The sequence below is a fragment of the Podarcis liolepis genome (assembly GCF_965112155.1).
Source record: "Podarcis liolepis genome assembly, chromosome: 2".
In the NCBI taxonomy this organism is placed as follows: Eukaryota; Metazoa; Chordata; class Lepidosauria; order Squamata; family Lacertidae; genus Podarcis; species Podarcis liolepis.
In genome coordinates, this window is record NC_139555.1 from 14,166,059 (window position 1) to 14,180,489 (window position 14,431).

Genomic DNA, 14,431 nt, shown 5'->3' on the forward strand with positions numbered 1-14,431 from the left:
CATATCACCACTGAATCAGATCAGGACTGTGGAACTCTCTGTGCCATTTTCCCAACAGAGATAGCTCCCCTCATTCAGCTGCTGAAACAGCAAGAGTGATGGAAATGTTCCCCCAGAATGGATAATTGCATATAAGTGAAAGAGTACCCAATCACCTACTCTGGATGATTACCTAAATCAAGTATAGGAGGTAGCCTGTCTGTATGGTTAAACCATGGGTAGGCAAACTAAGGCCCGGGGGCCGGATCCAGCCCAATCACCTTCTAAATCCAGCCCAGCGATAGTCTGGGAATCAGGGTGTTTTTACATGAGTAGAAATATGTTTTCTGTTATTGCTGTATTGGTTTGTTAATGATAATTGTATTCTTTTTATTTTTCTCTCATTTTATTTAGTAGTTATTCTATTTTTTGCTGTTTTTCTAGCAAAAGAGATGCCGGAACTCACCATGAACACCTCCCTTGTTCTTGTACAATGCAATGACGCCCACCTGAGAGGTGCTAGAACTGAGTTCTGGTGAGTTCCGGCTAGAGAAAAAGCTCTGGTTATTCTGATTATTAAGATATTAATGTGGTACTACTGCCACATGATGTTGAAAATGTCATTGTGATATCACTGATGCAGAATGCTAAAAAATTTAAATAAATAAATAAATAAATAAATATGCCAGTTCAGTTTCCCCCTCAAAATCTACTCCCATCCCCACCTCAATGCTGCCAGCCAACTGAATGCAGATGTGCTGTGCTTTTACTCGCTAACAGCATAACATGAATATCCAAAGTCCAAATGAAATCTCTGTGGCTTAGAACGAAGGCACATCTGAGAGAAGGGGAAATAATACTTTAATCTTTTACCTAGGCTTCCAAAAATACCTAATACTGGTCTTTTATTAACTTTATTTGAGCTTAAATACATGTACTCTGTTTACCCACACAGCTGTTCTGAAATGGGCCGGACTGAAACTGTGACTCAGAATAGGAATCTGAATATTCCACACATAGTTGTATAAAAGGAAGGAATTCTGGAGAGCACTAAGCGAGGAACAGAAACAAAACAAGGGTGAGACATTTTATATCGTAATGGCAAGAGCTGTAGAGTTCAAATAAAGGCACATTACAGCATACTCCTATAGTACAACTTATAAATTGCACAAGTTATAAATTGCAGCAGATAATGTGAGGAACAGCATCAGATTTTTTGCACAAAAACATGTGTTACAACTAAGGATGGGGAGAAATTTGATTCAGTTCTCAGTTAAACACAAACCTATCAAAAGTTGTGCTTCCCAAAACAATATGTGAAGCGAAACATAGCCATCCTTTGAAATCCACAGTTTTCTTAATTTTGCAGCCAAGTAATGTGCGCTGCTCTGGTTCACCAGAAGTGGCTTAGTCATGCTGGCCACATGACCCAGAAACTGTACGCCGGCTCCCTTGGCCAATAAAGCGAGATGAGCGCCGCAACCCCAGAGTTGGCCATGACTGGACCTAATGGTCAGGGGTCCCTTTACCTTTACCTAATGTGTATGGAAATTCATATACTGGAGAAAAGTATGCATAAAACTATATATATATTAGTAAAAACAAGATACAAAAATGCATTCTATTAGGGGAACTTGCTCTGTGAAAAAACATGCATATTAGGAGAAAGTCCATGAAAAAAACTGATTAATTTTCATGAGAACTTTTTTAAAAATCACAGATTAATGTGGAACTGTGAAGAGCTGAATTTACTATTGGAAAAATGAGAAACTGACAGAACCTGAAACTGACAGATTCACACCTCCCTAGTTACAACATTGCCACACACAGACATGTCGCTATTGTGATATCTCTGAGTGTGCAACATTTCTGGTTCTTCCACTGTAACTGTCTAAATAGTCCACAGTTGGTCAATCATTTCCTGCCAGCCGGCCATTCCTTTGAGAGGGAAATTGCATGTGCACTGGGACTATATTTCTTAGTATTCTGTGGTACTGAAGGAGGACACATAGGACAGGGATTTCTTAGTCATGAAGGCAGAGCTGTGGGACCTCCTATAAGAAGGCCAACTGACTCCATCTCTGTAGGCCTGCTGCCGCCTGGCTACTTGGTATTGTACCTGAGGGAAAATCTGTTTAGTGGATAGTCTTTATTCACATTTCTGCTGAGGTGTGTTCCCCACCACCACCTTTAAAAAAATATATATTGATGGTGCTTAATCAGGGTTGACTCAACATCTGGAAACCTTGGACAGCTTCCAGAACCCAATCCACTGGCAGGGCCCACTACTGATGTCTGTCTTGGGTGATCCTTAATTTCCTCTCCGGTCCAGCATTCTGAGTTGTGCTTGGCAGCTGTATTGAGTCACTATTTTAATTTCCCATAGTGCCCTTGGCAGAGCATCAATTTAGCCTCCCAATGCTTCCTGCAGCCTTCGTATCACAGCCAGACAAGCCAATCAGGGCTCACTGATAGAAAAAGGAACCTATCAGGGTACATTAACTGCTGGGGGGGGGCGGGTCCTTTTAAGACACGCAAGTGGGGTATACTTATTATAATTAATAAAATTCAATTGGCAAGAAAGTAACTTTTTGAAAGCAGTTTTTTGCAAGCTGTCACACAAATACTACTGAGAATATTGTTAGTGCCAGTTTAGAACTACTACCAGTCTTAAGAAAACAAAAACCCGACACCATGAATGTGGGACTTTCTGAAAAGATATAACTGGCCAAATTGAGAAGAAATTTGGGGATATGTCTCTTCATGTCCAAATGGTTCAGCTCAAAAATTGTTTCACAGTTCAGTTACACAATTTTCCACAAATTGTAAAGATTCAGGTCAAAGAATCCATATTATATGTAGATGGTTGTATTTCATAAGGTGATACGTTATATATAATTTATATGGCTTCATACCAGACATCTAACAAAGCTTCTCTCCTACTTCTCTTTCAACTCCTACTTCTTTTTGGGCTCAACATTAAAGGGAGCAATTAAGAGGGATTATTTAATTAGTGTGACCTAATATTTTATGAAGTCAGATCAATTAGGTTTTATCTTTGTTGAAAGACATAAAAGCCAAAAAATGTGCTGATCAGGACAATTAACACACAGGCACCAGCAAATACTGCAAGTCTTTTAAAGCATAAGCACACGTGCTGGGTCTGTGCCCTGAGGCCAAAGAAAAGGGATAAGCTCTGGTCAGTTCACATGGCCATGTTGCATATGAAAGCTATGGGGAACAGTGGTACCTGAATAGCAGAGCATCTTCAGGTAGGGCTGAGAGTGACTCCTGCCTGTAAACCCAGATAGGCGCAACTAGTCAGTGTACACAATACTGAGTTAGGTACAGCAAGCTATCTAACAAACAAATGCTGGCTCCTTCGGCCTGAAAGTGAGATGAGTGCCACACCTCATAGTTGCTTTTGACTGAACTTAACTGTCCATGGGTCCTTTACCTTTCACCTTATATAGAGCAATGGCCTGACTCAGGATAACACAGCTTCCTCTGTTCCAGTGGTGGGGCCCAGGGTTAAGAGGCTGAAGTTCATTATTTTCTGGAAAACCTTCAAAATTTGGGTTCAGTCAAGAGGTGATGAGTTAAACTTGCAATAAAATTTGGATCCTTGATGAAGTCTTTGCGCTTTGCAACTCCAGTTCAAGGCAATTTCTCCACAGAAACAATAGTAGTAGAAATCATATCACAATATATGAGAAGGAGCCTTGGGAATCTGTGCCTCCCAAAATCATTTACATGCAGATCCTAACCATGTTTACAACGAAATAAGTTCCACTGGTTTCAAATAGGGCTTCATTTGAAGGCAGCAGGGCATATCTAGAACTAGTATAAAATGCACATTTGGGCAATGGTATTATCAGGAGAATCAAAATGTTACAAAATAGTGTGCAAGCTTTGGAGTTCCCCAGAACTCTTAATCAGACAAGGAATTAAAAATGCAAATGGCGTGTTTGTAGGGGGAGGAGGAAACTGTTGGTGTCATTCAGATCATCATTGTCTGATAAAACTCTTCAGGTGGTGTGTGGGAGGAGTTAGCAAACATTCAAACAGAGTCTTTTCAGATGCTTGATTCAAATTGCACCCTGGCTTTCTGAGAAGGAGAAAGCACAATATGAAAGATTTCCCAATCTCTGCAAATAGAACAGCCAGCAATTACGCAGTTCTGGCTCCTTAAATATAGTGCTTATTCCTGCCCTTAAGATACCTTGATTACTTCCATTCCAGTGTCACAACAACTGGACATTGGACTGGTCTCAACAACCCTGTGAGCTTCAGTCAATACATTTGGTTCCTGAAAATGGCTTCGGTGTGCATCAGCCACAGAGGAAATTCATGTTGGGTATAGCAGAGTGGTTAATGAGACAACCCACACACCATTCAAGCTTGCAAATAAGCTAGACTGGCTGCATTGAGACCAATGAGATATACACTTCAATTTCCAAGGTCTGCTTCACACCATATGGAAATAACCAGAGCTTGTGAAGAAACCAGAGGCCAGAGAACTTTCTTTATGTATGCCACAACAGCAGCAAGAATACTTATAGCGAAGTATTGGAAGACACAATACCCACCCTGGAAGAATGGCAGATGAAGGTGATGGACTATATGGAATTGGCAGAAATGACTGGCAGAATCCGGGACCAGGGAGAAGAGTCGGTGGAAGAAGATTGGAAAAAGTTTAAAGACTATTTGCAGAAATATTGTAAAATTTATGAATGTTAGAATGATGTTGGATAGAAACTAAGTGGTTTATAGCTGTAATGTTATAAGGGAATATGAGAAAATGAACTATTAATAGGTAAAAATCCAATGCTAAAATATTTTAAGATTGAAGATCAGGATAATCAAAGAGGGGAGGGATTCGCTGAACCAACAAACTGAACTGGAATACAGAAGAGGGGGGCGGGAGGAGGTCCGGGAAATAAGCAAATGAAAGATAGGTTATGGAAAGATTGAATTGTTTTTAACTGTTTTTATTTTGTATTTTTCTTTTTCCTTTTTCTATTTTGTAATACTTTGAAAACCTTAATAAATATCTTTTTTAAAAAAGGAAATAACCAGAGCTTGCACTAAGGGCCACAGCTTGAGAATTTCAGCTGAAGCCATTTTGAATACCAGAGCCTCACCTTGCAGTTTGTGAATCACAGACTAAGGCTGATGTTTTAGTTTGGACTATATTAAACCACTGCTCATTTCCACCAGGTGCTCTCAGTGTGGCCCCCTGCAAGCCCCTGCTCATATATGACCTTGAATTAATAATCCTTTATTAAGAGGTCTCCCATGTTCTTTAAATTTTATTCCACTAAAGTTTTTGCTAGAAGGCCCATTGGGCTGGAGCTGCAGTTAAATCTTGTTGTTGCCTGTCAGTCTACCACAGGAATGTGAATTGTCTTTTGGCACAGTATAGGAAAGGATGCATATCAAGTGTTAGAGCTGGGTTGTGGACAGTTGTTGGCTTGGAGGCTAACTGATGTTTTCACAAAAGTCATAGGCACAATGAATGGAGAATTCTACAATTCTGCAATTGCGCCCTTAAATGCAATCACAGGTAGATTCCAAAACTGAAACTACTTCGTGGGGCAGATTTTAGAAGAAGAAGAAATGTCCTCCTTCTCTGTTTGCAAGGAGGAGAATTTGACAAGACTAGAGCGGAGCAGAATATCTTCCAGATGTTCAGCTTTAGCTTCTGCCATTCCCAACGAGCATGACTAACGGTCAGAAAAAGGAGCTGGGGTACATTCAGTGACATATGGCAGGCACCCTGGTTGGCTCTCCCTGATTTACAGTGAGCAAAATGGCAATCAATATATTAAGAGGCAGTGAAGTTCGTCCCAGTCTCCTGCTTTTCCATGGCTCCCCAATTGACCTTGGGAGTTGCCAAACTGAGCTGATTTTATTATGTGGGAAATTTCATTGCATGTCTCTGATTTCTCTGGTAGAAATTCAAAAGGCAAACCTCTGAAGTCTGCTGCTTCTTCCTCCAGGGCATCATCTGCCATTCTTATTGAAGATCTAGTTATGTTCTTTCTTTCTTTTTTTCATCTGGCCACCATAAATTCAGTGAATTCTATAGCCAAAGTTCAGGACAAATGAAAAGTTGGCTGAAATATCGCCATCAATTTAGTACAAATATTTACTATGCAGTAAATCCACCTGTCTCTCAACACGTTGGTCATTGCAAGGGAATTCAACAAGGCTCCTCAGTGCAAGGGAATTCAACAAGGCTAGGGTGTGTTCTGCCTATCGCTTAATATGCTGCTGGGAATCCTACCAATGTGCAATTCATTCTTGATTCATTCATGCTTAGTGAATGTTGCAAAACCCACCAGTTGTTTCAAACAATAAAAAGAATATGTAAACAAGATGTGTAAAGATCCAAATAAATCAGAGGGTTTATTTATTTATAGAGGGGAACTATCCAGTTTTTCCACAGCAGCTTACACATTGAACAAATCACTGCAGTGCAATATATTACAAAGCAGGGCATCCATCCAGCCAAATAAAAAAGCAGCACATCTTTAACTCTCTGTGCTACAAATGGAAAAATAATGTGGGAACTCAAAGCACATAATATCAGCCATTGGTAAATCAACGCATTGCTCTACTAAGCGCAATGGTCCTAAAAGTGACTAAACTGAACGGAATGCAGTGAAGTTGCTACAGGTTCGCAGAAAATGTTTTGCCAAATGTTGGGAGATCTCCCAGGGGCTGGATGAGTCTCCCCCACCCTGATGAGTTTTTCCCTGATGCAGAAGATTCTGTTGCAGAGCGTAACAACTTTCGTCTTACATACAAGTAGTTGGGCAGAACATCCATTTCAAAGGCAGCATCCTCAGTGCAAGGGAATGAGCTATGGCCAGCAAAAATACATGGAGTTCCCTGTCGCTTTAAAGATCAAACACGTTTATATTTTAGTAAAGGCTTTCATGAGCTAGAGTTAAATGGGAAACCTACAGACAGATGCGTAGCCTTCCATGCAATCTGGAACTCTGGTTGGGCAGGGTTCCAAATACGGTAACTTGGAAGTCTATGCACATAGAACTCCACATATGAAGTTTCCCTTCCTCAGACATGGCCATCAGAGGGCCAGGAAGACAACTAACATTGGGGGCAGGGGAACATTGGGGGCCCCCGCTTGCATTTCTGCACGTGGAAACTTTTAAACTCCTATATAAGCCATTAATGGCAGAGGCGGAGAAGGGTGGGTGCGGTGGGTGCTGTTCACCCGAGATGCCATCCCTGGGGGGGTGACATAATCGCGCTGCCCCCTGATGCCCACTGTGGGCGGCACACTCCCCAGGAAGCTCGTGGAGGGTGACGCACCCCCTGGGAGGCACACAGCGGCTGGTGCACCCCCCGGGACACGCACCCAGCCCCCCTGGAACGCTTGCCCCACCCCCTGGGTGCATGCCGCTCCAGGTGCCACAGCAGCTAGCTCTGCCTCTGATGAAGGAGACTCTGGTTTGTCACTAAAAGCCGGTGTGGTGCAGCTTGTTAAGGGTTCTAGGAACTGTGAATCTCAGGGGCAAACTACAACTCCCAGAATTCTTTGGAAGAAGTTATGTGCTCTGTATGGAATGTACATAGGAAAGAGAGCAAACCCAACACCCTGAACTTTGCATGCTGGAGGGGGTTAGGATATGGTAAAGGTGCTCCTCCTCTGACCTTGGTCAGCCTCTGCCGGTGATGTGGAGACTGTCACTGCAGAGGTCTCTGCTGTGCCCATGAGAAGTGCAGAACATGGATACCTTCCATAGGCAGCAGTCAATACACCCTCTGGAAATAGGGCATTACAGGTGTGAGGCACGTGAGAAGCAGAGCCAGCCATGGACATGCTGGATCCTTAGCTACCCCATTCCCCCTGAGCTGAACTGCCACAGCAAAAGAGAAGCTACAACACCCCTTCCACCCCCCCCCCCCCGGCTGGCACAATCTTACAGAGCTTTGGATACATTCGTTGATCTGTTGGTTTGCTACTCCCTGGTAAAAGTTTGGATTGCTCTTTGTAGCCATCTGCTTCTAGGTACAGCCAGGGCTTTCTGGTCAGGATGGGGAGAGAGCAAAGTGCCTCTCCCCAGTAGTTTATTCCTCCACTGACGGGGCAGCAGGCAATCTGTACAAAAAGCAAAAGCACACCGTAATTCAGAGAGAGGTAATGTGGGGGCAGCAGACGCCGGCTGTTTAAAATTGCAGATGCAAATGCACCTGAGTAAACTTAATAAAAGTTAATCCAAGGCTCGCTGCTTTTAATGACCGTGTGGCAAACATAATTGTAACATTAGGAAATCGACGTTATTTGGAGGAATGCTAGAAACATTTTATGTGATTCAGGGGTAGCTAGATGGGCACCAACAAGTTGTCTTCTTTAATCTCACAGCTATCCCACGTCACATCGCAAGGCATCTTTGTGGGAGGAGCAAGATCTTTCTGAGTCAAGATCTTTGGTGGTTGGGCCATTTCTTCAGGTGGGCTACACTGAATGGTAGGTAGAGAGCTGAGGCCTACAACCATCACCCAAGCCCCTGCTAAACCCCTTCTTGTTACCGTATTTTTCGTCCCATAGGACGCACCTAGTTTTTTGGGGGGAAAATTCCCCCCCAATTCCTTTATTCCCCCCCCTTTATTCCCCCCCCCAAAACCAGGTCAGGGAAACTGAACCAGGTCGAGGAACAGCGGGATGGCGGCGCTGCGCCTCCCTGCTGTCCCCCAAGCTTGTGGGGCTGGCCCATGTCTGCCCGGCGCGAGGGGCTCGCTGCTTCAGGGCGCCCTGCCCGCTGGGCGGCAGGCTGCTATCCGCAGCGTGGGGAGCCCTGCGGGGAACTCCTGCAAGGTTCCCCACGCTGCGGATGTCTGCCTGGCGCGGGGGGCGCTCTGCTTCAGGGTGCCCCTCGCGCCAGGCGGCAGGCTGCTATCCGCAGCCTAGACATCCCTGCGGGACCCCCCGCAGGGCTGCCTAGGCTGCGGATGTCTTCCTGAAGCCTGGAGGGCGAGAGGGGTCAGTGCGCACCGACCCCTCTCGCTCTCCAAGCTTCAGCAAAAGCCTGCATTCGCCCCATAGAACGCACCCAGATTTCCCCTTCATTTTTGGAGGGGGAAAAGTGCGTCCTATAGGGCGAAAAATACGGTACTTAAAAGGAGTGTGTGAGTGGGGTGAGAGCCACTCTAAACAAAGGAAACTTTTAATTTTTTTATAATAACAAAAATGACCCTGAGTTCACATAATTATTATTTTTTAAAGGAATCATTTTCATCTGATTCATGTTAGAGCAAATGTGGGGAATCTTTGGTCTTCCAGAAGCTGGTAAACTACAACTCCCATCATCCCTAGCCAATGGCCATGCTTGTTTGGGATGATAGGAGTTATAGTTCAGAAGCATCCGAAGGGCCAAGCATTCCCCCTGCCTGTGTTAATCGATACACATTTTCTAGATCTTCTATCTCTTTCTGTAAGATGTGTGATATCTTTTGACCCTTCCTGGCCCTCAGGAGATATTTGCCCCATCTCCTTCCATGTGGAGACAGACGGTGAACCCAAAGGAAGAGATAAAATCTGAAATAAGTGTAGATGAGGCAGCAACTACAGATGAGCCATCTTTACCAGGCTCGACAACTTTAATTTGCCTGGAGGAAAATGTTTTGCTAAATGTTTTAAAATTGACTTAATGGGAGCAGATCAGGAAAAGAACTTGTTATGAAATTTTGATCTCTTGTTTAAAGCCAATTTTAAAGTGCTGAACTCTGCAGTCAGCTGGAATGAAGAATACTGATGAGTGTGACGCACAGACTTTGTGAGAAGTCTTCCTGAAAACAATTCAGGGCACCAGAGAGCCAAGGTCAGCCTTTCCAACAACTGGGCAACTTTAGCCAGGGAAAATTCCTTGGAAAGAGTGCTGCTGTAGATGGGAGTTAGGGTTTACAGATTGCAATCCTTCTGGCTCCCACTCATTTAAACTTTTATATTAATGATTTGGTGCCGTATTTAGCGAATGCAAACTCTGCCTCTCCTGTAATTAGGAACAGAAAGATCTCAATCTTGATGCATGCAGATGATTTAGTGTTCCTCTCTCTTTCCCGATGGGGCCTTAGAAATCTCTTGGAAGTGTTCAGTACATACTGTAAATGGGAAAACCTATCAATAAATTACTCTAAGACCAAGATTATGATTTTTGGCAAACACAGTCCTATGTATAAATGGTGTTTAGGACAGCAAGTTATAGAACAACCTCACTGATTTAGATACCTGGGTGTGTTGTTGTTGTTTAGTCGTTTAGTCGTATCCAACTCTTCGTGACCCCATGGACCAGAGCACGCCAGGCACTCCTGTCTTCCACTGCCTCCCACAGTTTAGTGAAACTCATGCTGGTAGCTTCGAGAACACTATCCAACCATCTCATCCTCTGTCGTCCCCTTCTCCTTGTGCCCTCTATCTTTCCCAACATCAGGGTCTTTTCCAGGGAGTCTTCTCATGAGGTGGCCAAAGTATTGGAGTCTCAGCTTCAGGATCTGTCCTTCCAGTGAGCACTCAGGGCTGATTTCCTTAAGAATGGATAGGTTTGATCTTCTTGCAGTCCATGGGACTCTCAAGAGTCTCCTCCAGCACCAGAATTCAAAAGCATCAATTCTTCAGCAAAACCCTCTGTTGGAAGTGTTATATGAAGGCAGTGAAAGTCAGAGCACAGAAAAACATAGGGGCATTGATGAAGTTCTGTTACAATAAGGGAGGGCAGCTGATTGAGCTTGCCCTAAAGATATTTGGTAGCAAAGTGCTTACTCAAATGCTCTATGGTGTTGAAATCTGTGGTTCTGATTCGAAGTCCATTAACGTTTTGGAAACTGTGCAGATTTTTTTTTGAAAGCTATACTCTCTACCATCAGGAATAGCAGCTCTTTTTCATACAGAATCTGGGTGACCATCAGTTAAGGCAAGAGCTGACTGCACTTGATTAAAATATATTAAAAGTATTGCTACTATGCCAGCTGAGTGTTTTCCTGTACTGTGCTATATGGAATTGAGTAATAACCAACTCTGGAAAACAGCTTGTTGAGATGTTTTAGGCTATTATTATTATCCAAAACTGAGCACTGCTTTGAGTTTGAATAAGTGTCAACTAAGGGATTGACTCTTCTGGATAGAATCTATTCCCTTTTGCTCCTTTTTTCATGCTTATCCAGAATTGTGATGTGGTACTAGAAATTCTCCAATACGGGTTGTGTGATGACAGCCTGACATTTCTATGTATGTAAGAAGATGTAGAAAAATGATCTCCATAAAAATAATGTCCAAAAAGAAAACAGACAATAGCTTTTTCAGAGAACTAGAAGCTTCTCGGAAGAACTGCTATAGTTCTCTGTACACAAGTCCATCTTTCCTGCTCTACCGCATGGAATCCCATCAAGTACATTTTATTCCACTCTGGGCATTCTTTAGAAAAAGCCTAATTGACATGTACATACACATCTTAAGCATGAGTCACAGGCTTCAATATGTTCAGAGTTTAAGTGTGCAGTTTGAAAGAAAATTCAGAGTTGGGGGGAGAATTGTGCAGTTGGAAAGCTGATAGTGTGTTGTTTGAGGGGCCACCAGGTGGCACGTTGGAAGATGGCTGACAATAACATCTCTCTGACCCATACGAGGTACTAAGGGGCTGCTATGGGAAGTATGCAGCCTTCCTAAGCCCCCCCCTCAGGTTGCGGGGGGGCTCTGCCCTGCCAGCGGTGTTCACAATGCACCCCCTGATACGAGCGATGGGGTGCCGAACACTTGGCAAAAGGCCCTCGGTGAAGTCAGATCTTCCTGACGCCGATTCCAATCAGCGCATGCTGGTTGCCTCAGCTTGGAATTATAATTGGAAACATACGATTGGAAATAAAGCTGAAAGCACATACATCAAGTAAAGCTCGAAGATAAGACTGCTGATTTATGGAGTGACGGACGGATAAGTAAATCTTCTGATGAATTACCACAAGGAGACTGTATGTTTGGAATGAAGGGGGGGGGGTGGAGGAAAAAACTCTTTTCCCTCCCTGCATGATGTGACATAAATAACCCTTCACCCCAGATAGAAACAAGATCGTTGCATTTTTATGAATCACAGGCAGGATTTTAAGCACTATGTGGGATGGATTAAAATAGGAAAGAAGACTGGAGAATGGTGAGAAAAGTGGAAAATTCTTATGACGCAGTTAAAATATGGCGTCTCGCTAAGACAGGCTTGTCGGAGGAAGAAGGACTGGGGGAGGAGAATCAGGACTGTTCGAATGAGAAGGAATGTTGGAATGCAAGTTTGACCTGACAGAGCCCCCAGACTCATTTGATTTATTTGAAAAATAAAGGACAGATCGGAGACTAATCTTGTGTATGGAAGCATTGTACAGAGGCTGTCCCTGATCGATATGATTTTTGGAAGAGTACAAAAATCCACATAGAATGCCAGCTTTCAACCTGCTTGTGAAAATCATCAGAGATCGCAAAGAAAGGAATTTATGATAACAACAAGAAGAGAAAGGAAGTAATAAAGGACTATCCGGATCAAACTGGACAGAACTGTCTAATGAAAGCAGTAAGATAAGTGATGCTGTTTTGGACTCGAGCCGAGCTTGATGTATGGGCACCCCCAACAAAATTTAAAATTTGGCTGTATAATTTGGAACTAATGTGATATGATAATGTGATTGGCCTGTTAATATTTTTTTTTTTAAAAAAAAGATAGTGTGTCGTTTGAATTAGACACATTAGACCTATGCGTTCAGTAAGCACTTAAATGACAGGCAATGTGAGGGGAAGCATGTTGTTGTTGTTGTTGTGGGCATCCATCTGTATCTAGAGGCAATGGAGTCTGCCTCCAGGGGTGAAGTCAGATGACTCCACTAGCAGTACCAAAGTGACTTCCCTGGGGCACAAGCCTGGGCAGTGTGTGTAGGTCCTGGGCTGCTCAGATGACAAGACCCCCTCTTGTCCTCCCTGATGGAGTTGCTGGAAGGAGGTGTACAAGGCACCATCTAACCTTCTTAGGGACTCCAGATTTGTGTACGGTTTACTCTTTAGCATTTTCTCCTCCTGAAGATACCCCACAAGGCAGTGGAGGTTTAGGATCAAAGTTGGGCTACCTTCCCAGGTTGATGAACCTCATTTGCCTCTCACTTCCCTCTATGGCATGTGCAGAAACTGCCTTCTTGACCCCAAAGCCATAGCTACAGGGGGGGGCGCAGGTTTTTTGCCCCGGGTGAAGCCTCCAGAGGGGCGCCATTGAGGCTCCCAGCCTGTGTGTGTTTGTACGCAAATATGCATGGAGGGGTGCCAAACCAGGTCTTTGACCTGGGTGAAATAAAGCCTAGTTTTGCCCCTGCTCGACCCACTATTGATCTCGTATGCTCAGTGTGCCAGAGCCTACCTTCACATGCAGGGGAAGTCCCTTACTCACCGAGGGTTTGAGACCCTTCGGCTATCCTCACCAAAATGGTCAAAGGCCTGGAAACGATGCCTTATGAGGAACGGCTAAGGGAGCTGGGCATGTTTAGCCTGGAGAAGAGGAGGTTAAAGGGTGATATGATAGCCATGTTCAAATATATAAAAGGATGTCACATAGAGGAGGGAGAAAGGTTGTTTTCTGCTGCTCCAGAGAAGCGGACACGGAGCAATGGATCCAAACTACAAGAAAGAAGATTCCACCTAAACATTAGGAAGAACTTCCTGACAGTAAGAGCTGTTCGACAGTGGAATTTGCTGCCAAGGAGTGTGGTGGAGTCTCCTTCTTTGGAGGTCTTTAAGCAGAGGCTTGACAACCATATGTCAGGAGTGCTCTGATGGTGTTTCCTGCTTGGCAGGGGGTTGGACTCGATGGCCCTTGTGGTCTCTTCCAACTCTATGATTCTATGATTCTATGATCTTCTTGGCTCAGGGGTCACATAACTCCATCCTCTCCAACATTTCTCTGATAAAAACAAGGACATCCTAAGGAAAAGTGGTGTAAAGTTGTGGGTGAACATATCAGACGACACAGCGATTCTTCAAACAGCTCTTTATTCTGAGGCCAGAACTGAAGTGAACTGAAGGGTTTAGTCAGCTTGCTTATATAGAGCTCCAGTACCTTGTTACTGTAACAACTTCCTAAAACTAACCAATCACTGAGCGTCACTTTTCGATCCTTCATTTGCATTATCCAATCACTGAACGTCACTTTCGATGCTTAATTTGCATAACTATTTACAGTATCCCCCTGCTGGCCCAGGGTGGGAACTTCAGTACATAACAAGTGGGACATTCCGGGATCAAATCAGAAACCAGGATGGCTTCTGTAAATCTGAGACTGTCCCTGGGAAAAAGGGACACTTGAGCAGAATGTTTCTTGGAACATTTTACCAGCACCATTTGCTCTCAGCCTACTTCTAAGTGTTCATTCACTGGCCACCAGCACTGTCAATCAGCACAAACAGG

General features: G+C 43.7%; 1 long non-coding RNA gene across 1 annotated transcript; it reads left to right on the forward strand.

Moving 5' to 3' along the window:
- The first annotated feature begins 394 nt into the window (after positions 1–394).
- On the forward strand, positions 395–11,293 carry LOC310700748. The gene is made up of 4 exons (XR_014522786.1): positions 395–514; positions 935–1,057; positions 8,375–8,462; positions 10,873–11,293. It is a non-coding gene; the product is annotated as an uncharacterized lncRNA (long non-coding RNA).
- The last annotated feature ends 3,138 nt before the right edge of the window (positions 11,294–14,431 follow it).